This window comes from Trichosurus vulpecula, chromosome 6 (genome assembly GCF_011100635.1).
Source record: "Trichosurus vulpecula isolate mTriVul1 chromosome 6, mTriVul1.pri, whole genome shotgun sequence".
In the NCBI taxonomy this organism is placed as follows: Eukaryota; Metazoa; Chordata; class Mammalia; order Diprotodontia; family Phalangeridae; genus Trichosurus; species Trichosurus vulpecula.
This window is the reverse complement of record NC_050578.1, coordinates 249,934,934-249,961,332: the sequence shown is the minus strand read 5'-3', so window position 1 is coordinate 249,961,332 and position 26,399 is coordinate 249,934,934. Positions and strand designations below refer to the sequence as shown.

General features: G+C 36.5%; 1 pseudogene; it reads left to right on the top strand.

Moving 5' to 3' along the window:
* Positions 1–12,595: 12,595 nt before the first annotated feature.
* On the top strand, positions 12,596–25,695 carry LOC118854960 (annotated as a pseudogene).
* The last annotated feature ends 704 nt before the right edge of the window (positions 25,696–26,399 follow it).

The following is a 26,399-nucleotide window of genomic DNA, read 5'->3' as shown; positions in this document are numbered from 1 at the left end:
TTCTACTGGTCAGGGTAGAAGGGGGAAGGATTAACCCACTAATACTCTCAGAGTCCATGATTTCATCCGCATGGGTAAACTTTTGTTTAAGATATATAATATTCTTTCTATGCTTGACAGAGTAGTTTCCCAGAATTTTCATGGCCAAAATCTTTGCTGCTCTGTTGCCAACCTAGTAAAAAAGAGTGTTCCTAAATTTAGCTAAACTGTTCCTCATCCTGCAATCATGACCCACCCCCCCCCAAATTAATCATGCGGGCAAAGCTATTGTATCTTGGTATTACCTGCTAGAACTCATGTTCTGATAACATATCTCTTGAGAGAACCAGAGAATCTACATAGGAATTTAAGAACTTTACTTCTTATTTTGAAAGGTAGCTAGGTAACAGAATGGATTGAGCAAATAATCTGTAATTAGGAAAACCTGAGATAAAATCTGGCCTCAAACACTTACTAAATATCTACCCTTGACTCTACCTTCCTCACTTTCCTTATCTGTAAAACAGGGATAATGACGGTATTTTCTTCTTAGATTTGTTGAAAGGATAAAATGAGAGAAATATGCATAGAGTATTTTGCAAGTTGTAAAGCACCATATAAATTATGGCACACACAAACTCTTTCCTCGAATCTTCTTAGCTAGAGAATGTTTTAAATCATGGAGAATAGCTAGCAACATTTAAACTGAATCTGTGTAATAATAATATTTAGGCTTAGACTATAAACTCATTTAGAGAAAAGGGTTATTTCGTTCTTTGCCTTTGCATTCCCTAGTGCCTGTCAGAGTGTCTCACAAACAGAAGCTGCTTAATAAATGTTTCTTGACTGAATAACTGATTGATATAAACAGTGCTTTAGATGTCCCATGGCAAAGGCAAGTTGATGAAGAAGGGATTAATATGATAAAGATGATACAACACTCCAATATACAAGTTGTACATGGAATTGCCATAAATATTTAAGACTAAGAGAATATTTCTCAAGAGATTAATGATCAAAGATATGAGCAAACATTTCTGAAAAGAAACAATGCAAACTCTCAGTGACCATATTAAAAAGAAACTAATACTTAGAGCAACAAAAATGGCTCAGTTGAGAAATATTCATGATGAGAATAAAGTTTTTAACAAAATCATCAATAAAATTAAGTAAAATAATGAATTATAATTTTTGGTCTTCATTATGAAGAATACTATTTCTTCTCAAATATGGCATATAACCTTTGAGACAAAATTGTGGACATATATCACCTTTATCAAATATGTGTCTTTAGACAAGTTTTTTTTTATTTGTTTTTGTTTTGCTCCCCAACCCCCACCCTGCCCCTGCTCTCCCTTATAGCTCTAGACTTTAATTTCCTCATCTTTCAAAAGGAAGGCATTACACTAGAAAACCACTCAGGCCTTGCCATCTCAAAAATCCATTATCCTGTATAAATCACTTAATCTCACTTTGCCTCAATTTCTTCCTCTCAACAATGAGAGGGGTGGGACTAGAAGAAAGTTAACATAACTTCCAGTTCTAAATCTATGCTGATTCCCTTAACCTTTTACCTGATTACATCATTCAAGCATGCTTTATTTTACTTCAGTGCTATCAGGCATTTGATTCCTAATAACAAGTTAATGCTTTGTTTTGTATGTTTGTGTGTGTTGTTTTGTTTTTTAAACAACCACTTCTATTTCCAGAGTGAGAGCCTTAATAACCTAGCTTTCTGAGGATAGCTGTTATAAAATAATCATAAACTATGAATCTAGATTTGTTTCTATTCCTTCCAACATTATCCTCCTTAAGCCCAGCCCCAACACATGTATGTACTTAGTCATTGCCTGGCTGGTCATATATATTGCCATCTTAAACTTATTTCATTTGTGTATATGGATACTTGTTTTGGCCTAATCCAGATACTTTTCTCTTATTCAACGAAGCATTTTCCAAGCTCATTAACACATTGCCGGAGATATAATTACAATTTCACTTGGCGCAGCATTTCCCTGTTGATTGCAGGGTGGAGAATGGTTCCCTTTGGTGCCTTTCTCTCTCATCTGGAGCAAAGAACCTAACTGCTGTGACCACTTATGAGGAAAATTTGGCACACACAGAGCCCCAGATGGAAATCGCTTCAGTGTACTTGCAGAAGTAGCATCTGGGTCTCTGATTGGCTTCCTGGTTAGCTTTTTATGAGACCTCTTGAACTTCTCAACTGATTGAGATTGGTGCATCTGGAAAATAACCTGTGGGATAAAGGTCAATGTATAATCAAGAAAACTTGCAAACCATCCTGTGATTTTCATATGAAGAATAACTCATGTGCAGATGATGGGCTGGTGGACTCTGGCTTTCTCAGAAACACTTGACTTGATCAACCATAACTGACACTGATTCGGTTCAAAATATCCACATCTCAACTTGCTAGATAGGATTGACATTCTCAAGTATGATTTGGGCTATCAGTGCATACAGAGCTCTCTTTATGGATTTGGGAAGAGACTAGGAATCCATTCTTACTAATGATCTCTGTGTGGAGGGAATTCTGCTGTTGAAACTCCCACAAAAATTCATAATCAAACATATGCAAGGATCTTCACAAAGTGAAAAAGGTTTTGTTCTATGTCGTACATTGAAGGGACCCCAGTCCCAGACTAGTCCAATCCATACCTTAAAAACAATTGTATCTATAATATAGTGAAGAAATAGTCAACTAGTCTCCACATGTAACCCTCCAGGGAACACAATAGTTCCTGAGACCTCTCATTCTACTTCTACTTTGAGACATCTTTATTCATTAGGAGGATCCTTCAATGCCAACATCAAGCTCAGAATTCTGTGTGTGTGTGTGTGTGTGTGTGTGTGCGCACATGTGTGTGTGTGTGCCTGTCTATCCATCTCCATTTCTCTTTCTCTCTGTTTCTCTCTCTCTGTCTCTGTCTCTCTCTGTGTCTCTGTCTATCTCTTTCTCTATCTCTCTCTCTCTCTGTCCCCTGCCCCCACCTCTGTTACAGTAATTAGGATGGGACATTTTTTTACTGTTTTTCTATTTTGGAATGCTGAGGCAATCAAGTATCTTTGATGAGTTTTACTTTTCAAATGTAATGGCAAGAAAAATGGACTTTTTGTTGTCTTTGTTTTGGAGTGCTTCTCAGCACTAAAGAATCTTTGATTGAATCAGGAGTCTTTGACAACCTGCTTACGTCAAGTGAAGGCCAAGTTCACGTGGATTTGGGTCGCATGGTTGTGACACCCTTTGACCCTGAAGAAGTGTATGTATACTGAGAGGTTAGTATTTTGTCTTTAGGGAAACACTCATTGAAAAAGTGTTGGTGACAAGACTCTGGGTAGCCATTGAAACAGCACCCCCTGCCCCTGAGTTTGAAAAACATAGATATTGGTGCTTCTCTAGTAACTATGTATTGAGATGGTAGACAGACAGCTAGAAGCCTGTCTGCTGGTTTGCGTTATTTGCTCTGCTTATATAATTTCTGCTTGTAATTTCTGTTTGTATTCTCTCTGAAGTTCAGGGTGCTGGCTTTCCCCACTGAAGTAAGTGAATGATAAGTGTGTTTCATTAAAGTAAGATTGTTAGCCCCTTAAAGTTGCTTTCTTTAGAAAAACAAATCAACCTGTGCTAGCAGCCCTTCAGTGTGCTACTGTTATTGGTCTTTCATCCCCACAACAGCTGCTAGCAGCACTGTCGATTGTTCTCTCTCTCTCTCTCTCTCTCTCTCTCTTTCTCCTTCTTTCGTAAATTCCAATCATTCATTGCTACAAGTTGTAGCATCTAAGCAAAACAAACTGAATCTATCTTCTAAATGTGTCCCTTCGAATACTCAAAGAGAACAATCTCAGCAGCGAGATAAAGGAAACCTTTTTGTTTTCCAGATTAAGCATCATGTTTTTCTTTGATTTATCTAAAAACAACAACATAATGCCAAGCTAAGTGGCACAACAGATATTGTGCTGGGCTTGAAATCAGGAGGACCCATTTTCCTGAGTTCAAATCTGGTCTCAGATATTTACTAACTCTATGACCCTGGACAAGTCATGTAACTTTGATCTGTAAATTGAGGTGTACAAGGAAATGCCAAATGACTTCAGTGCCTTTGCCAAGGAAAACCCAAATGGAGTCTGGACTGAAATGAATTGACAGCAACAACAAGAAGCATAAACTCTTAGGAAGAGTGGTTATTCTTAGAATTTGTGATTAAAATTTATATTTCTTTATTGGAAATTGATGTCATTTTCTTTGACAATAAATCTGTTTAGTATGAATGTTGGATATTCACATTAACCATTTAATTTTATGTATACTATAGAAACAATTATTTTATTTTTTAACTAGCCATTCTACTTTTCATCCTTTACTTTTTCATCTAATCACCCAAGATCATACGCAAAATGTTAGTGCAGTACAGCATAAAGATCTTTTATTACCTGTGCAAAGTGAGAACAACTTCTTTCCAGATTATTTATATTATATTGAAAATGCTAAACTTCCCTCTATTTCTAGGGGGACTTAATTTGATATGATCTATAAATATATCCATAGAATAGTATCACAGGATCATAAAGACAGAACTAGAAGGGGCAGTAAAGGTCAGAGTTCAATTCATAAAGCCTTTCAGTAACTGGGGTAAATAACCTTAAACTTACAGGTGTAGGTAGAGGAGCAAAGAGATACATAACTATAACATACAGCGGGATACAGAACAGGCATGTGATTTTGTTGGTATCTAGTGGATGAACGTATGAATGGTATAGGGTAAGAAGAAATTTCCTCCACAAATAGCAGGGGACAACTTCTCTGCAATTTATAGGCTTAGAAAATTGCCTAGAGCACTGAGGAGTTCCTTGGATAATTACCCAAGGTCATAGAGGAAATATATTTAGAGGTGGATTATTAAACTACTTTTTCAAGGCACTAGTTCAAGCCACCTATCTTTCACTATCTCATACTACCACTTATAACTCACAATGAGAGACAAAAAGATCTAAAAAACCTATATAAGTACATCATGAAACAAAGTGATAGTGAAGTAAGGGAGAGAAGGGCCTTTGTACTGAGAAATAGAAGAAGGCCTTCTGTAAAAGATTGCATTTGAGTTAAGCTTTGAAGTATTGGTAGGAACAATGATCTGCTGTAAAATATGTAACAACTAACTCTTCGGATAAAATGTATAGACAACATATTAAAAAATTTAATCTGCATTGCTAATATTTTCTTCAGTGCTTTCTTAAGTCTCCTCAATCAAGAAAATAATAAATCAGAACCTAATTTGTAGCATTTCCTGATTCCTCAGGTGTAAATGCTCATATTGAAGATTTCACAATCAGTTCTTAAAAGCCAGTTAGAGCTGGCTCCAGCATAACACGGTGCAGTAATTAAGCACATAAAGGAGGAAGGAGAGAACTCTAAGAACAAGTAACAACAGGAGCAAAAACATTGACATGGACAAAAAAGAAGAACTTGGGAGTTTTTAAGTGGCCATAGGAAAAGGATAGATTATAAGGAGGCAGAATGTAGATAACATGATTGGGAGTAGAAAAAGTTGGAGACATTCATATTTGAAATATTTGGTCATTGGGCAATAGCTTAAGAAAACACCTACTTTTGTTTTGTTGTCATATTTTAGGGACATTTCTTGTCATATTTCGCTTCCAAAAAGAAGGATTTTAATCGTAGCTGTGGAGGTGCAATGGGATCAACCTATGAACTCATTTAGTCTAACCTCTTCATTTTTCAGCTGAGGGAAAATGAAGACTCAAGAGGTTAAGTGACTTGTCCAAACTCAAAGAGAGATTATGTCGCATATCTGAGTAGTGAATACAGATTTGGGCTCCATAGCAAATGCTAATGTAACTGCATGGTGCTATTATCTCTGAAGAGCTGTCTGTCTCTGCCTATCTCTGTTTGTCTCTCTCTATCTCTCTCTTTCTCTGTCTTTCTGTCTCTGTTTCTAGCACCATCTCTGTCTCTTTGCATATGTGTGTGTGTGTGTGTCTGCCTTTCTGTTTCTATCTCTGCCTCTTAGCATCTATCTCTGTCTCTGTTTCTCTCTGTGTGTCTGGCTATATATAACTCTGTTTCTATCTCTCTCTTTCTCTTAACTTTTTTATATTCCATGAAACATGATTTAAAAGATAATAGTTCTTTGTTCTGGTGCCTCGGTCTGGCAATATCAATTCTAATGCTGGTGCTTTCTCTACTCTTCATGATTTTGGATAGGAGAATGATGCTTTCTATGAGTCAGAGGTATTAACTCAGTTCTCTATTAGTGAACAATGAATAGAAATAATTCTCTCTTCCTTATCCACAGGTATATGGAAAGAGAGTGGGATTTAGAGCATACAACTTACTTCTTGCTACATGAATGACTCACATCCTTTTTGAAGCATATAAATTTTTGCTGATATATCTTATGGAAGTTGATCAGAATAAGTCCTCATTAGGGATATGACTTTTCTTTAATAGAATATTTGGGGATATTCCATTCAAATTCACCTATCTGTATCTTGGGCCACTGGAGTGCTTTTCCCATGCAAAGTACTTCATAAATAAAGGCTAAATTTAACTGAATTTAACTTGTCTACACTGCTATACCAACTGATCTGATCTGGTGCAGCTTCTTTGGAAAAATCAATTTGTTTCAGAATAGTTGTAAGATTAAGAAATATTGACCTAAAGTATTCTCATCTTTCTTCGGATGAATGCCTTCCCCTTCCCCCACTTCTCAGAGCAGATGGAAGGTTACATGCTTCTAGATGGTATTCTTAAAAATCCTCGATGTAAACAAGTTGAATTTTCTGCTAACTGTGTTTCAATGAACTTTTCATCTCAATGCTAGTTGTTTTGTTTTGTTTCCCCCCCTTCTTTTCTTTCTCACTCTAGGGAATAAACAAATTCAACATCATTCAATGAATCAAGCTCACTATTAATAAATCAATAATAACAATAATTAAGTAGCTCCACTTTTGATTCAACACTGTAGGAAATGTGTTTAATATTCATTGAGGAGTTGAGACGCGCCCAAAGCATTCTTGTAGTCTGGCCCACGTCTTTACAGAGCTGAAGAGACAGAGTCTATGCCACATCTCATTCACTTGAATCAGCAACAAGGTAATATGTGGAACACTGTGAGAGAAAACAGAGAGGGATTCACGGGGCAGAGGTGGCTGAAGAAGAAGACTATCAAAGGGGTAGACTGGGCAAACAAATGCTGGGAGGCCAATTTTCCTCTCAAGATCAACCAGAGCTGAATGCAAATGAAGAAAAGAATACATGTTTTGTCTTCCTTTCCAGAAATATATATCCTACTTTTCCAGTTTCATCATCATCTTCTTTTCCTTCTTCTATTTTTATGCTGAGTTTAAAAATGGATTAGATATTTTAACATAGAACCACATTTGAATATATGAATTATGAGTATATCTGACATGGCTATATACACACAGTGACTGGTAGAATTCCTTTGTATTTCAGAGTTACATTTATGGATATTCATCATTCACTCTAATTGTCTCTACCTGCATTTTCTTTTTAATATTTTTGGAATAATTTGATGAACTGGCTTATTTAGAGGTGTGGGGTGGGATCAAGAGGCAACCTTAAACTGAGTTATATCAGTATATGTATTCCTGCATTCCCCATGTTCCCTTATTCTTGAAGATATTTGTATACAAGCAAAACTAGGTTAAAGGTTAACATCACGGGAAGGGTTTAATGGAGAAAAATAAGTAATTGCAAGAGGAGAACTAAGGAGTTTGTGTGTGTGTGTGTGTGTGTGTGTGTGTGTTTGGTAAAAGAGGAGAAAGACTTTTCTTTATCTATTCTTGGTGATTTCTAAGTAATGAATATGGAGAATTATGACTTTATTACATGTACATTCTCCTAAAAGAATTTTTGATCACCAGCTGATAGAGGGACCCACTGTGCTCACAGAAGGGAGGTGCCTTCCAATAAGTACTACAAGAGTGACATAAGATGTCTCTTTTCAAAAATTACATTTAAGAATGACTGCCTGAAAGAACTGTAGGGAGTACATGGGTGTAACAGACTCAACTAGCATTTTATATGAGATCGTACACAATATATCTGCTCCTAATAACTGTTCAGGTTTGACTCTGGATTTTTTTGAGGGGGAGCAGGGTAGGAGTTAATTCTTAATTGTTATTTTATAGACTGACTGAATCCTAGTCTATGAAACTTTGAAGGGATCTTAGTTTACAATGAGTCCAATTCTCTCATTTTTAACTAAGAAAAATCAGGCACAGAAGAATTTACATCTTCCATAAAGCTTCCACTTATCATGGCAGTTTCTGGTGCTATCTTCATAGAATGAAGATTGTAGGTGAGGTAGAAGTGAGATCCTTGGATTTAACTGTAGGAAGTCCTGATTCTGCCCTAGGGATGGCCTTAAACAAACTGTTCCTTTTTAAAAATGTGTACCCGCAGTGCTTAAGCACAGCTCTTTGCACATAGTAACCACTTAATAACAGAGTAATTTATTCATTAATAAGTTCAAGTCTTTTAACCTTCTTGTGTTACATCTGTTACATCTTGTGTTCTTTAAACTTCTTGTGTTACATCTGTGAAATGAGGAGATTGGACTTGATACCACCTGAGGTCTCTTCTTTCTCTTATTCTCTGTGTAAACACACACACAAAGATGTATGTGTATATGTATGTATGTATACACATATATACATACATATATATGCCTATATATACATATACATACATACACATACGACTTTATATCCAATAATATAATAATATAATCAATGAACTATTAAGTTCATATTAAGTTGGAGACTTGAAAGTAAGATTGCTGATTCTTCTAATTTTGTTTTTTAAGGAACCAGTATTTTTTTCTTCATTTTATCAATTAGTAAACAACATGTTTTCCCATTGGGTCACAAAAAAGTTCCACAATTAGTAATCCTTACAAAAGCTACTTTGGGAATATCTTGAAGCACTTTGGTACAATGAACTGGCACCGAGACTATGGCAAAAGGCTGTTCACTGAGATTTATTGGGATTCATTTGGAAGGAACACTGAAGTCAACTTACTGTAAATTTGAAGCACTAGGAACCTTTTCCAGGCAATAACCCTTCACAAATGACTAATCAGCCCAAGACCATTTTGTTATCAGCATTGAACATAAAATTCAGAAGCTGATGGGGGTAGGGTGGAGAGAAGATAGGGTCATTTCAACAAGATGATTATGGTAAGCTTTGTTTGATGGCTTGATTTATGGTAGTCTGGCATCCAGTTTAATTACTGTCCATCACTCACGAATGCAGTCAGGCTTCAGCTAAGAAAGTTTATAAAATATGGTACTTATTTGAAAAATTAACAATTTCTTGGCAGTTTTACCTATTATTTTAAAGCCATAAAATACAAGCTATTTATTGGCTTATAGGAATGCAGGGAAGATGATTGAGATCATAAAACAGGTCAGTGTCAGGGTGTCCTTAAAATATGAGCCACTATTGTTTGCAAATTATAGTTTTTATGAAGTGTTTTCATTTTTAATATTCCAAAGCAGCAAAAGGTTATTAATTACTTGTGATTTAATCAATAGAGTACCAGTGATCTTTTCAATCACCCTACTTAGGGTTAGGGTAAAAGCCATAAATCAGGTTTGAACCTTTACATTCAAAGGATGGAGAGAAATTCAAGGAATGATAAGGGATTCAAACTTGATTATTTAACCAGTTCTTATTAGGAAAAAAATCCTATAATTTTACCATGATTCTAAAGCAGTGTTCTAATGAGGATTCACTTGAGGATAAAGTTCTTGATTTCCTGTTAAATTTTAACAAACATTTCCAAGAATTTTTGTGATACATACATACACACAAATATACACATATACTATACACATATATACATACAATATACACACACATACACCACACATATATGTGTATATACATATATATTTATATTCTAAATAAATGGGTTGTATAAAAGCATATTGGTGTTCTCATCAAATTCATGGATGATAATTGAGATACTAAATGCTAAAATCATTATTTAAAAAGATCTTTATATTATTGATATAAATTGGGACCAAGTCACACATTGGATATTTAATTATGTCGATGAATCCAAGTCTTCCTAACTATAATTTCAGACCTCTATATATTGCAACAGTCACCTCTCATTCTACGTATACTACCATAAAGAGGAGGCACTGATCATATATTAATAATCAACCCAAATAATTATATGATGATTTGGTCACTCTGAGATTGACTAAACTTGAAAGTTATTTCAGACTTTGTTCACACCATGATAGAATGTGTGTGGACAAAATAGGGACACATTAAGATTCTTCCCCTTTTTGACTCAGAAGAAAATAACCTTGGAAATTTAAAGGTCATTTTTAGAATGAAAAATGGGGTCACTTTTAGGTGATTTAAAAAAGTGCTGACTGTCCCTGACTAAGAGGAATTATGAAGCCAGGAAGAGACACCGAATATATTGTTGTTACAGAAGACCATAGCACTCTAGATGAAGAAAAAATGGGGAAAGCCTTTGGAAAGACTACTCGGGAGAAAGGAATATAATTCATCAAATTATATAGCTACTTATTGAAATTTCAGGAAATCTCCTTGTAGAAATGATTCCATTATAAATGAGACCTTTATTTCCACTTGCTTTTGTAAATATTCTATCTTTCTTAAATCAAATCATAAATTAATTCTGTGCACATCCCCTGCAGGCCCAAATAGGGAAATGGTATCTGTACCTACATATTCAATATCAATATAGCTCGAAAAATTAATGTGTCAGGTTAGAGGTTAAATAGAGGACGTGGGGTAGCACTGGTAATGATGGCAGGTGTTTGAATGCCAGGGAGAGTACTCTCATTTATTAATATTAGTGGAAGCATCTGCCACTTAGTCATCAAAGGGAGAACAGCAAAGGAATATTCTGTTTGTGTATATAGCTGTTGGACAGTGACAGCCAGAGGGAGGCTGAGCACATAAAAGCCCACCTTACTGGCAGGTGGACCTGTGAAGAAACTCAGCCTGAAATGTGCTGTACTCTTGATTCATTGCAAAGCTTGGTTTAATGTAGATCAGCAGATTTACATGTACTACTTGCTTTAAAACATCTCTCTTTCTTTCTGTCTCTGTCTTTCTGTCTCTCTCACTTCCCCACCCCCTCACCCTTCTCCTTGTGATAAATATACTTTTAAATAGATTCTCTAACCCCATCCTTACACAGGGTACATTCCTCACAGCTTAGTTTCTGACACAAAACCAGACCTCATGATCTTGATTTAGAAACTTCTTGTCTTTGTCACAGCACTAAGTAGTGAGCATCCAGGAGTTCTGTCGATGAGGATGTACAGTTGGTTATTAATCACAGTGTGAATTAAACATGGTTTTGGTGATTAACCCTGGGGTGATGATAAATAATGGAAGCCGAGTGCTAGGCCTCAGGGAATATTGTACAAAGATGGAGAAATTTCAGCAAGGATACACTTTGAATGATGTTTAGAAAGTGCTAAAAATTGAGAAGCGGGGAGGAAGGGAAAGGAAGAAAAGTGAGTAAGGAAGGAAGGAAGAGAAGAAAGGAAGGAAGGAAGGCAGGAAGGAAGGATGGAAGGACGGAAGGACAGAAGGAAGGAAGGAAGGAAGGAAGGAAGGAAGGAAGGAAGGAAGGAAGGAAGGAAGGAAGGAAGGAAGGGAGGGAGGAAGGAAGGAAGGAAGAATCTCTGCAGCCCTGAATCATATATTTTATTCAAGAGAAATGAGTTACAGAGGATTGCTGGAGTAAAAATTATGTTGTATGAAATATAAAGTAGGAAGCAGCCATGTAGGAACAGAAAACACATATAGCAAAGAAAAATTACATCCAAGCTCCTTCCTCACAGGAATATTTTATTTTCAAATGTCACATGAAATATAAAGAAATCATTTCACAAATTGTAAATATTGATAGCGACAAAAATATTAAAAGTTTCCAAATCACCAATAATAAGAAAAAATGCAAATTAAAGCAGCTCTGAGGTTATGCCTCAAACCAAAATAAAAAGCAAAAATAGCCAAATATACATATATATATATATATATATATATATATATATATATATATATATATATATATATAAAGATTATTGAAGAAGCTTTGGTAAAACATGCACACTAACGCACTATCAGTGGAGTTGTGAATTGTATGTGCATTCTAGAAAGAATTTTGTTAATTAAACACTCCATCCAAAAAAATCCTTGCTTTTCTCATAAACCTAAGACATAATGATGACTACTAGGCCAATACCCACCAAGAAATCAAAGAAAGCAGGCGATTGCTCGTATGTACAGAACCATTTTTGGCAGCTCTTTTTTTTGATGGACTTTAGAAATTGAGATAATGATGATCCATTGGGGGTAGCTGAAATAAAAATAGCTATCATTTAGGGATTCAATGTAATAGAAATTTTGCCTTAAGAAATGGCAAAAATGGGGGGTAGCGCCACGACGGCGGCTGTCCCACAAAGCCCTCCAAACACCTGTGAAAATGGCTCTGAACAAATTCTAGAGCTACAGATCCCACAAAATAACAGAGGTCTCCAGCCCAAGATGGCCTGGATGGTTGCTGGAAAGGGTTTATTGCACCATTCTGGGAGCACAGCACAGTCCGGGGTGGGCCGTACCAGGACAGACCGGGTGCTGAGGAGATCAGGTTGAGCAAGCCGTAGGACCCTGAATCACTGAGCTGTGGTGATTACCAGATGTCTCAACCCATAAACACCAAAGACAACTTAGCAAGTCAGTGGGAAAGCTGCTGCATCAGGGTGAGAAAGATGCACAGTCAGCCCCAGCCCCGGGGGTGACAGAGGTGATGCTGCACTGCGGCAACAGCAAAAGGAAGCTCCTGCGGCTGCTTCCAGAGCTCCAGCTGTGGTTGCTTCTAGCCCCAGGCCCACCCAGTAGGGGGAATCAAGTGGCAGATCGGATCAGAATTTCAGGGAGCACTTTGCTGGCAAAGAGGCAAGGTTCTCTTGCTTTGTCCTGCTTGCATCTGGGTTGTGATCCTGGTTAGCAGTTCCTGGGGAAGGAGGAGCAGTGGTGTGTCAGACCTTGTAGTGACTGGAGTGGGAGTAGCTCTGAAAATAGCAGCTCAATGCCCCTGAAGCTTGGGACAAAGCACCATTCTTTCTGAAGGTAGTCATACCCTGACAAAAACCTCAAGGGTCAAGCAGTTGGCTATGAAGATGAGGAAGCAGTGCAAGACTAAGACTATTGAACCTTTTTTGGTGTCAAAGAAGATCAAAACATGCAGGCACAAGAAGTCAACAAAGTCAAAAGGCTCACTTCAAAAGCCTCCAACAAAAATATGAATTGGTCTCAGGCCAAGGAAGAGTTCAAAAAGGATTCAGAAGGCAAGTAAGAGAAGTAAAGGAAAATTGGGAAGAGAAATGAGAGTAATGCAAGAAAATCATGAAAAACAAGTCAATGACTTGCTAAAGGAGACCTAAAAAAATACTGAAGAAAATAACACATTAAAAAATAGACTAAAACTAATGGAAAAGAGCTCCAAAAAGCCAAGGAGGAGAAGAATGCCTTAAAAGGCACAATTAGCAATGTGGGAATGGAGGTCCAAATGACCACTAAAGAAAATACTACCTTAAAAATTAGAATGGAGCAAGTGGAAGTTAGTGACTTTATGAGAAATCAAGAAATTACAAAACAGAACCAAAAGAATGAAAAAATAAAAGACCATGTGAAATATCTCATTGGAAAAAACACTGACCTGGAGAAAAGATCCAGGAGAGATAACTTAAGAATTATTGAACTACCTGAAAGCCATGATCAAAAAAAAAGAGCCTAGACATCATCTTTCAAAAAAATTATCAGGGAAAACTGCCCTGATATTCTAGAACCAGAGGGTAAAATAGAAATTGCAAGGATCCACCTATTGCCTCTTGAAAAAGATCCCAAAAAGAAAACTCCTAGGACTATTGTAGCCAAATTCCAGAGTTCCTGGGTCAAGGAGAAAATACTGCAAGCAGTATTCGAGTATTGTAGAAACAAAATCAGGATAACACAAGGATTGGCAGCTTCTACATCAAGGGAAAGAAGGGCTTGGAATATGATGTTCCAGAGGTCAAAGGAGATAGGATTAAAACCAAGAATCACCTACCCAGCAAAACTGAATGTAATACTCCAGGACAAAATATAGAGTTTCAATAAAATAGAGGACTTTCAAGCATACTCAACGAAAAGACCAGAGCTGAATAGAAAATTTGACTTTCAAATACAAGAATCAAGAAAAATCATGAAAAGGTAAACAAGAAAGAGAAATCATAAGGGACTTACTAAAGTTGAACTGTTTTGTTTACATTCCTATATGGAAATATGATATTTGCAACTCATGAAACCTTTCTAAGTATTAGGGTAGATGAAGGGAACATACATATGTGTGTGTGTGTATACATATATTTATATATGTATATATATATGTGTGTGTGTATCTGTGTGTGTGTATACATACATACATACATACATATATATATATATATATATATATATATATATACACAAATATATATGTATATATAGACAAAGGGCACAGGGCGAGTTTAATATGAAGGGATGATATCAAAAAATAAATAAATACAATTAAGGGGTGACAGAGAAATATGTTTGGAGAAGGAGAAAGTGAGAGATGGAATGGCATAAATTACATCACAAAAAGAGGCAAGAAAAAGCAGGTCTACCAGAAGGGAATAGGGGGCAGGCAAAAGCGAATGAGTGAATCTTGCTCTCATCAGATTTGACTTAAGGAGGGAATAACATACACACTCAGTTGGGTACCTTACCCTACAGGAAAGTAGTGGGGAAGGCGATAAGAGGGGAAGATGATAGAAGGGAGGGCAGACAGGGGAAGAGGTAATCAAAATCAAACACTTTTGAAAAGGGACAGGGTCAAGGGAAAAAATTGAATAAAGGTGGACAGGATAAGATGGAAGGAAATATAGTTAGTCTTTCACAACATGACTGTTTTGGAAGTGTTTTGTATAATGTTACATCTGTGGCCTATGTTGGATTGCTTGCCTTCTCAAGGAGGGTTGGAGGGAAGGGAAAAAGGGAGATAATTTGGAAATGAAAGTTCTAAAAAGAAATGCTCAAAAAATTGTTTTTTACATGAAACTGGGAAATAAGATATACAAGCAATGGTTTATAGAAATCTATCTTTCCCTACAAGAAAGTAAGGGGAAAGGGGATGGGGGGAGAGTAGGGTGACAGAAGGGAGGGCAGACTGGGGAAAAGGGGCAATCAGAATATATATGCAATCTTGGAGTGGGGGGGAGGGTAGAAATGGGGAGAAAATCTGTAACTCAAAATCTTGTGGAAATCAATGTTGAAAACTAAAATAATATTAAATACAGAAATAAGAAAAAAATGACAAAAGTGACAATTTTAGAGAAGCCTGGAAACAGCTGTGTGGACTGGTAGAGAAGAAAATAAACAGAACCAGGAGAATGTTCTATACAATAATAATTGTTTTAAAAGATCATAATTGTAGAGATAGACAATTTCAAATACTAAAGAACTCTGATCAATGAAATGACCAAATAAGATTCTAAAGGAGTAATGGATGAATGGATAGAGAGAAGACAAATAGATAGACAGGTAGATAAGCAAAAATATAGTCAGATAATGCAGTGAGGAGTAAGGAGTAAAGTTCAAACCTTGGGTTAAAATCTGGGCTTAAGTCTTGCCTCTATCTAAGTGATCAAGAAGTCACTTAATCCTGCAGTGCTCCTATGCAACTCCCTAAAAATGCATTGATCATTTTTTGCCAAAGAATTTACACACCTGGGAGCTATCTACATAGATAAAAATCATAGTTCTGGGCATATCTTTTCTTTTTTGAAAATTTCTTGAGAATTTTCTCAAACTAGAAGGAAATGAAAAAATAGAGGCACATTTAGGCCTACTTAAAAATTAAACAGATTCAATCAATTTTACACAGCTAATATAATCTTTTTTCAACCACAAATAAAACAATAAAATCAAAACAAAGCAATAAACAAATACTTTACCAAATAAGAGAGAAGTTTCAATCTCTGTTAGTGGAGAGAGTACCACTGATGCAGAGTGGAGAGAGTTCTAGTTTTAGTGTCAAAGTACCTGTTTGGGCATGGGAGGGGAGCCAATATGGCCACATTAAAGCAGAATGTTACTGGAGCTCTCTCACAAGTTTTGTCAGATACCTCTAAAAAAAAGTGAATCTGAGCAGGTTTGAGAGAGTTAGAAGCTGCTAACAGTCTGAGTGGGGCAAATTTCCAAGCCAGGAGAGTCCAAAAGGTCGACAGTACGGATCTGTAGGCTGGGAGAGTGCTCAGCATGCAGAGATGCACCAGACAGCACCAAAGCGGAAGCAGCTGTGGAAACCAGCCAGCAATCCAGTCTGGGAGAAAGCTGGGAGCCCAAAGCTGGCAGAGATCCCCAGGCCTCGGGACTCTGTTGAAGTGACAAGAGGCAGCAGCACAACACCTCCAGCCATGAGACATCTACTCCTGAGGCTTGCAGTCCAAAGGATGGAAATGCCTCTTCTTGAACTTCTGGGAGACATAATGGCCAGGTAAAGAGCTCTAATCCCTCCCTCCCTGACCCAGAGAATTCCTCAGGAATGCTGTCTGGAGACAGAAGTGGGGCTTCAGTGGCCAAGCAGTGGAAGTTCCTGAGTCCCAGAGGGGCAGAGCCAGCAGGGGTCAACACCAGGAGCCCAGACATACCTTTGCACAGCCAGCAGAAGAGGAAGACACCAGCACAGACAACAAACAGCTGAGACCATTGCTGAAGAGCAACAGTGCTGGAGAGCAGCCCCAGGGGAAAAGTAGACTTCAGGCAGCCAGACCCCTCCCCCACATCTCAGGAAACTGAAAGCTATAATACGCAAAGCCAGTAACTAGACTCACAATCCCCAGAACAAGAAACCTGGGACAGAGAGCCCTGAGCCCCAAAAGCTGAAAAGCTGTAAAGCCAGGAAAAATCTAACCAACACGAAAAAGAACACGAAAAAAATGAGGACCATGGATTCTTTTTATGGAGACAGGGATGATCAAAATACTAATTCAGAAGAGGATAGCATTGACACTATACCCATATCTGATACCTCAAAAGGGAACGTGAACTGCTCTCAAGCCCAAAAAGCATTACTGGAAGAACTAAAGGAGGATTTTAAAAAACAAATCAGGGAGGTAAAGGAAAAAATGGAAAAAAAAATGGAAAAAATAATCACTGACAAAATCAGGTCTTTAAAAAATAAGATCGGTGAAATGGCTATGGAGATTCAGAATCTAAACAGAGAAAATGACACCCTGAAAGGTAAAATAAACCAATTAGAAAAGGAGACTCAAAAGCAAAATGAAAACACTAACTCATTAAAAATTAGAGCTGAGCAAATAGAAGCTAATGACTCTATGAGGCATCAAGAAGTAGTAAAACAAAATGTAATGAATGAAAAAAATAGAAGAAAATGTGAAATATCTGATTGGAAAAAAAAAAACTGACCTTGAAAATAGATCCAGGAGAGATAATTTAAGAATTATTGGCCTACTGGAAATCCATGATGAAAAAAAGAGCCTTGACAGTATATTGAAGAAATTATCAAGGATAACTTCCAAGAGGTCCTTGAATCAGAGGGTAAAATAGTCATTGAAAGAATCCACTGATCACCCCCTGAAAGAGATCCCAAATTGAAATATTATAGCCAAATTTCAGAATTACAAAGTCAAGGAGAAAATACTGCAAGCAGTCAAAAAGAAACAATTCAAATATCGTGGAACTGTGGTCAAACAACATTAAATGACAGGAGAAATTGGAATATGATATTCTGAAGGGCAAAGGACCTGGGACTACAACCAAGGATCAACTACCCAGCAAAATTGAGCATAATTTTTCAGGAAAGGAGATGGATATTCCACAAAATAAAGCAATTCCATACCTTCCTGATGTAAAGGCCAGTACTCAATAGAAAATCAGTTCTTCAAATACAAAACTCAAGAGTGACATAAAAGGGTAAACAGGGGGAAACCCCCCCCCCACAAGCCTTATTAATCAATAAGGACAAATTACTTATATCTTTATATGGGATTATATCATTTTATGTATATTATATGTATATATATATATGTATGTATGTGTGTGTGTGTATATATATATATATATATATATATATATATATATATATCTCACAAGCTTGAGAATAGAATAGTTATTATGACAATTGAAAGGGATACACGTAGACGGTAGATGTCTGTATAAAATAACTGATATAAGCATTAAAAAAAACATAAATAAGAGATGTAAATAGAGGGTTCTGGGACAAGAGTTAAGGAGGTAGTAGAAAAGGGTAAATTAGATCACATGAAGAGGCACAAAAACACATTATACTGGAGGGAAAGAAGGGAGGAAGAAGAGCAGTATTTGACATTTACTCTCATCAGATTCGGTTCAAGAAGGGAATAACATACCCTGGTAAGTATAGAAATCTATAGGCAGTAGGAGGGGAAAGGGGAAAAAAGGGAGGGGGGTGGTCAGAAGGGAGGGAAGAAGTAGCAACTGGAAAATGGTAAGATAAGGGAGGGGAATCAAGAGGGAGGGTAAACTGAGGAAGGCAGCAGTCAAAAGCAAAACTTTGTTGAGGAGTAGAAGGGGAAAGGGATAAATATAAGAATAAACAGGGGGGAATACGATGGAAAATAGACACAGATAGTAACCATAACTGTGAATGTGAATGGGATGAACTCTCCCACAAAATGGAAGCAGATAGCAAAATGGATTAAAAAGCATAATCCTACAATATGCTGTTTACAAGAAACACATTTGAAACAGAGGGATACACACAGGGTAAAGATAAAATGCTAGAGCAAAATATATTGCACTTCAGCTAAAGGAAAAAATGCAGGGGTAGCAATCCTAATCTCAGACAAAGCAAAAGTCAAGATAGATCTAATTAAAAGAGATAAGGAAGGACACTATATCCTGCTACAAGGCACCATAAACAATGAAGCAATATCATTGTTTAACATATATGCACCAAGTGGTATAGCATGCAAATCCTTCAAGAAGAGGTTAAGGGAGTCACAGGAAGAAATAGAGAGCAAAACTATAATGGGAGACCTCAACCTCTCCCTGTCTGAACTCGATAAATCTAACCTCAAAAATAAAGAAGAAAGAGGTTAAGGAGGTGAACAGAATTTTAGACAAGGCAGATATGATAGACCTCTGGAAAAAACTGAATGGGGATAAAAAGGAATATACTTTCTTCTCAGCAGTACATGGCACATACTCAAAAACTGACCATTTACTAGGGCATGAAAACCTCACAATCCAGTGTAGAAAGGCAGAAGGAGTGAAATCATACTTTTCATATCACGATGAAATAAAAATTATTCGTTATAACAGAACCATTGGAAATAAACTAAAATTAATTGGAAACTAAATAATCTAATTCTAAAGAATGAGTGGGCCAAAGAACAAATCATAGAAACAATTAATAACTTCATTCAAGAGAATGACAATAGTGAGACAACATACCAAAACTTATGGGATGCTGCAAAAGCAGTTCTTAGGGTAAGTTTTATATCTCTAAATGCTTACGTGAATAAAATAGAGAAAAGGGAGATCAATGAATTGGGCACACAACTGAAAAAGCTAGAAAAAGAACAAATTGAAAATCCTGAATTAAATACCAAATTAGAAATACTGAAAATCAAAGGAAAGATTAATAAAATTGAAATCAAGAAAACTAGTGAATTAATAAACAAAACAAACAACTACTTTTCTGAAAAAAATAACAATAAAATTGATAAACCTTTGGTCAATTTGATTTAAAAAAAGAATGAAAGAATCAAATTACCAGTGTCAAAAATGAAAAGGGTGAATTCACCTCGAAATAAGAGGAAATCAAAACAATAATTAGGAATTATTTTGCCCATAAATTTGGTAAACTTAGGGATATGGATGAATATCTACAAAAATATAAATTGCCCAGGTTAACAGAAGAGGAAGTAAAATTCCTAAATAACCCCATCTCAGAAAAAGAAATTGAGCAAACCATCAATGAGTTCCCTCGGAAAAAATCTCCAGGGGCAGATGGTTTTACATGTGAATTTTATCAAACATTTAAAGAACAATTAATTCCTGTCCTTTATAGACTATTTGGGAAAATAGGTGAAGAAGGAGTCCTACCAAACTTATTTTCTGACACAAATATAGTACTAACACCCAAGCCAGGAAGAGTCAAAACAGAAAGAAAATTATAGACCAATTTCCTTAAAGAATATTGATGCAAAAATTGTAAATAAAACATTAGCAAAACGATGGCAGCAACTTATCCCTAGAATAATACACTACAACCAGGTAGGATTTATTCCAAGAATGCAAGGCTGGTTCAATATTAGGAAAACTATCAGCATAATTGATCCTATCAACAACAAAACTAGCAGAAACCATATGCTCATTTCAATAGATGCAGAAAAAGCCTTTGACAAAATACAACACACATTCCTATTAAAAACGCTAGAAAGCATAGGAATAAATGGAACCTTCCTTAAAATTATAAATAGCATCTACCTAAAACCATCAGCAAGCATTATATGTAATGAGGATAAGCTAGATGCATTTCTAATAAGATCAGTGGTGAAATGAGGCAGTCCTATTCAATTTGGTACTAGAAATGTTAGCTATAGCAATAAGAGAAGAAAAAGAAATTGAAGGAATTAGAATAGGCAAGAGGAAACTAAATTATCACTTTTTGCAGATGATATGATGATTTACTTAGAGAATCATAGAGAATCAAGTAAAAACTACTTGAAATGATAAACAACCTTAGCAAAGTTGCAGGATATAAAATAAACCCACATAAATCCTTGGCATTCTTATACAGTACTAACAAAGCCCAACAGCAAGAGATAGAAAGAGAAATTCTGTTTAAAGTTACTGTAGACACTATAAAATATTTGGGAGTCTATCTGCCAAGACAAACCCAGGGTCTATATGAACATAATTATGAAACACTTTTCATGCAAATAAAGTCAGATCTAAATAAATGGAAAAATATCAGTTGCTCATGGTTAGGCTGAGCTAATATAATAAAAATGACAATCTTACCTAAATTAATTTATCTATTCAGTGACATACCAATTGAACTACCAAAAAATTATTTCACGGAACTGGATAAAATAATAACAAAACTCATCTGGAAGAACAAGAAGTCTAGAATATCTAGGAAATTAATGAAAAGGAATGCTAGGGAAGATGGCCTAGCCATTCCAGATATCAAACTGTACTATAAAGCAGCAGTCCTCAAAACTACCTGGTACTGGCTAAGAAACAGAGTTGTGGATCAGTGGAATCGGGTAGGTAGACAAGACGCAGTAGTCAAAGACTATAACAATCTACTCTTTGACAAACCCAAAGAATCCACTTCTAAGAATTCACTATTTCACAAAAACTGCTGGGAAAATTGGAAAATGGTAGGGCAGAAACTGGGCATAAACCAATATCTTACACCATATACCAAAATAAAGTTCAAATGGATTCATGATTTAGGAATAAAGGCTGATAGTACAAGCCATTTGGGAGAGCAAGGAATAGTTTACCTATCAAATATATGGAAAAGCTAAGAATTCATGACACAACAAGAGATACAGAGCATTAAAAAATGCAAAATGGGTAATTTTGATTATGTTAAATTGAAACATTTTTGTATTAAAAAAGCCAATGGAACAAAGATTAGGAGGGAAGCAGAAAATTGGAAGAAAATCTTTACAACTAGTGTCTCTGATAAAGGCCTCATCTCTAGAATATACAAAGAACTGAGCCAAATTTATAGGAATACAAGTCATTCCCCAATTGCAAAATGGTGAAAGGATATGAACAGACAGTTTTCAGAGGAAGAAATTAAAGATATCTATAGGCATATGAAAAAATACTCGAAATCACTACTGATTAGATAAATGCAAATCAAAACAACTCTTAGGAACCACATCTCTCCTGTCAGATTGGCTAAAATGACAAAACAGGAAAATTATAAATGCTGGAAAGGATGTGGGAAAATTGGAACATTGTTATACTGCTGGTGGAGTTGCAAACTGGTCCAGCCATTCTGGAGAGCAGTTTGGACCTATTTCCAAATGGCTATGGAAATGTTCATGCCCTTTGGTCCAGCAATACCACTTCTGTGGTTGTGTCCCAAAAAGATCACACAAGTGGGAAAAGGACCCATATGTACAAAAATATTTATAGCAGCTCTTTTTGTAGTAGCAAAGAATTGGAAATCAAGGGGATGCCCATCAATTGGGGAATGGCTCAACAAGTTGTGGTATATGAAGGTAATGGAATACTATTGTGCTATAAGAAATGTGGATGATACGGATTTCATAACAACCTGGTAAAACCTACCCAATATAATGCTGAGCAAGTGGAGCAGAACCAGGAAAACATACACAACCACAGATATATGGATTCTGTGAGGACTAACCCTGATAGACTTCGCTCTTCTCAGCAATACAAAGTGCAAAGACAACTCCAGAGAAAGAACTATGTATTCTGAATGCAGATTGAGGCACACTTTATGCTTGCCTTTTTTTTCCTTTGTTTTTTTTTCTCTTTTGTTTTTGTTTTTGTTTTTTTTTTGTTTTGTTTCTTCTTTCTCATGATTCATTCCATTGATCATAAGTCTTCTTTACAACTTGACTATTGGGTAAATAAGTTCAATGCGAAGTTATATGTAGAAGATATATCAGATTCCATGCCATCTTGCAGGGGGAAGGGAGGGGGGGAAGAAAATCTGGAACTCAAAATTATGTGGAACTGAGTGTTGTAAACTAAAAATAAAAAATCTCAAAAAAAGTACCTGTTTGGCATCCTGGCTCAGCCCAAATTACTTGTGCAACCTTTAGCAATCCATTGTACCTATTCTATTTTAGTCTTAGTTTACTTAGCCTTTTTTTTAGCATTGCCCACTCTATATACATATTTAACATACATCCTCTTATTCCATTAGATAGTAAGCTCCTTGAGGGCAGGAACTGCCTGTTGCACTATCCTCACTTGGCACAATGCCTTGCACATAATAAGTACTTAATAATTGCTTACTGACTCACTGATTTTTCCAAGGATAGGGCAATCCAATTGAATTAGATTGAAGTGAAATTTTTGGGAAGTGTTTAAGAATAGTAAAGTTTATTATGCTTGTTTCTTACATTTCAAAACTTTTCAGGACCACAGGATTCAGAGGTGAAAGAGGCTTTAGATTTCACCTAGGGTTGATTCACTCATTTAGATAGGAAACCATGAATGATGAGGTGATTTGTCCAAGGTTGCAAAGTAAATGAGTTGAAGACAGTACCAGAGACAAAACTCAAATTCAATTCCCACACTATAACACTGATATTTCCTCTACTAATAAAAACAGCAAAACTTCTATGATTTTATAAAGGGTATTTGATGGTGATAGCTATAAAATCACTATCCTAATGCCAGATTTGCTTTGAAACAATCCCAAAATTTCTGTCAGTTTTGCTGTCTTTTTGAACAATCTCCTTTTCTAAATTTTGAATGAGATCATTTCATAAAGACCCTTGAAAATTTTATCAAGCTATGTAAACATCTAGCTGTGCTGTGGTATAGTTGTGTATAAAGAGTCGACTTAAAAGTCAGTAAGGTCTGTGTTCAAATCTTGAAGCCATGATACACACTGGCCATTTGACTATGGCAAGTCAATTAACCTTTTAGTTCTCCAGACAACTCTCTAAGAATGGAAGTTGCAGAAAAGGTGCCAACCTGCACTGGTAGTGTGAGTTTCCTCACCTGGCAGCTCTTTCCACAAATTAAACCAAAGGTCTATCCCTATGTAAATACTATCATCTTCATTTTTACTTTAAAAAACCCTGGAAATGACATAAATGGGGCAGCTAGGTGGCACAGTGTATAGAGTGCTGGACCTAGAGTTAGGAAGACCACAGTTCAAATCTGGCCTCATACACCTACTAGTTGTGTGACCCTGGACAAGTCACTTAACCTTGTTTGTCTCAGTTTCCTCACCTGTAAAATGAATTGGAGAAGGAAATGGCAAACCACTATAGTATCTTTGTCAAGATAATTCCAAATGGATTCTCAAAGATTGGACATGCCTGGAAAATGACTGAACAATAGTAAAAATGGTACATGATATATGATTAATTTTATGAATTCCCCTATTTATTAGTTCATCTTTAAATTAATTTACATTTATCTTATCTTCAAACATGCTTTATTTTATTTTATATGCTGAGCAGTATGCGTGGTCTGGTCCTCCTAACAGGCTATTGTAAGACTATATTCTGTAACATTTTAAATAGCTGAGTTGAGTATGATTTCCAGGAAATTAAATCACATTTATCCAAAGTTAATATGTAAAGAGAGCAAAATTACTCTGCAAAGGTCAGCATACATAATGCAAAGTTATTTTGTGGGCATTAATGAAATATTGCCTAACATACCTCACAATACCACCCAGCATGGTTCCAGGCTAGGATATTTTGTCAAAGCTAATTTGTCAATGAATTCTCAAAACTGATAGATTATTGTTGTTTTAACAATCAGAGCTAAGCAAAAGCACCAATTAATATTCCTAGAATGAGTTGAGAGGTAAAGCTACTCTAATTCTAATCACTGATGACACACAGAACATTTATTGTTCACCAGGATGGTTTGTCCTGACATAGCTAATTGTTTTGTTCACTGTTGAAGAATTCTGATTGGAACGGGCATCTTCTCTTTGAAATAACTGTGCTGGATTCCCTTCTCTGCTGCAATTGTTTCCAGCCTCTCCCTCCTTCTCTAATCCTTTTATTCAAGGAAGGTGAGTATACTAATGACAATTTAAAAAGGGTGCTATATTTTGGGAAAGGTGTTGAGATACTATTGACTATTTGAAGGATGGAGATGCAGATAATTAATCCAGTCTTACAAGAATTAGCTAAAGGACTGATTGTTGTCTTTTTGTTTTTAGCAAAGACTGGAGGAGGAAAGTATGATATATCCTAGAATATTTGAAGGATGATCATCTGAGAGAGTGATTAGGCTTATTGTCCTTTGGGCCAAGACATAATCACAGTAAAAATTAGTTTGAAACGGACCCTGACCCCCTACCTTTGCCCTCTTAGGGTGCGTGTTGGTGTGGCAGGGCCCCTAGGTCTGACTCAGTGGTACTGTGGCTACTTTGTTGCTAGCTATCCTGTACATTCATTCGCTGCTCTCCATGTACCCCTACCTACAGCTGCTCGTCCTGAGCCCTCTCCATGGCCAACAGACCTCCAGAAGCCTCAGCCCCATCCCCACGGGCTTGGACTACATTGCTGGCTCTGTCTCAGTCATCTTTGTAACCTGCCCCAATGACAAGGTCACCAAGAATATTGCCAGGGCTGTGGTGGAGAAGTGACGGGCCTCTGTGTCAATCTTGTACCCCAAATTACATCTATCTATGAATGGAAAGGAAAGATTGAAGGAAACAGTGAGGTAATGATGGTGATGAAGACTCAAATTGCCTTGGCAGTGCCAAGACAAAATTTATTTGTTCTGTTCACCAATATGAAGTGGTAGAAGTCATTACATTGTCTGTGCAACAGGGGAACCTTCCATACCTTCACTAGGTAAAATATATTGCCTCTCATCAATGATGATTCCATTTTGATGACTTCTGAGACTACTCTGATACCTCAGGCTAACTTCTCTGCTCTCTCTCTCTCTCTCTCTGAGGCTTCTGGAGGTCTGGTGGCCATGGAGAGGGCTCAGGACAAGCAGCTGTAGGTAGGGGTACGTGGAGAGCAGCGAATGAATGTACAGGATAGCTAGCAACAAAGTAGCCACAGTACCACTGAGCCGTATCCCCAGAAAAAAAAAATAAAGCAATTATGTATTTGATATACAGAATCTTCCTAATTATTATTTGAGCCATCTAAAAGTTGAATGGCATGACTTAGAAGGTAGTGTGTGCCCTCTTGCTAAGGGCTTCAAAGGCTAGAAGACTGTGTGTTTAATATGTTAGAAAGGGTATGGCATTAAATACATATATAGATCTGAGGTCCCTGCTTCTTCCTCTGTGAAGCTTTCTTTCATCTTCCAAGAAAGAGGCTGTAGTTATACTTTATCTGCCTATGTATCTGTGTATCTATCTACTCACTTATTTATTCATCCACTTATTCATTCATCTATTCATTAATTTGTTTGTCAACTTATTTTTACTTATTTATTCCTATGCCTTATTTATCCTTTTCTACTAGATAGTGGTAGACATAATAGATTATATAGATTTAAACAGACAGACAGATAGATAGATAGACAGACAGAAGACAGACAGATAGATAGACAGACAGACAGACAG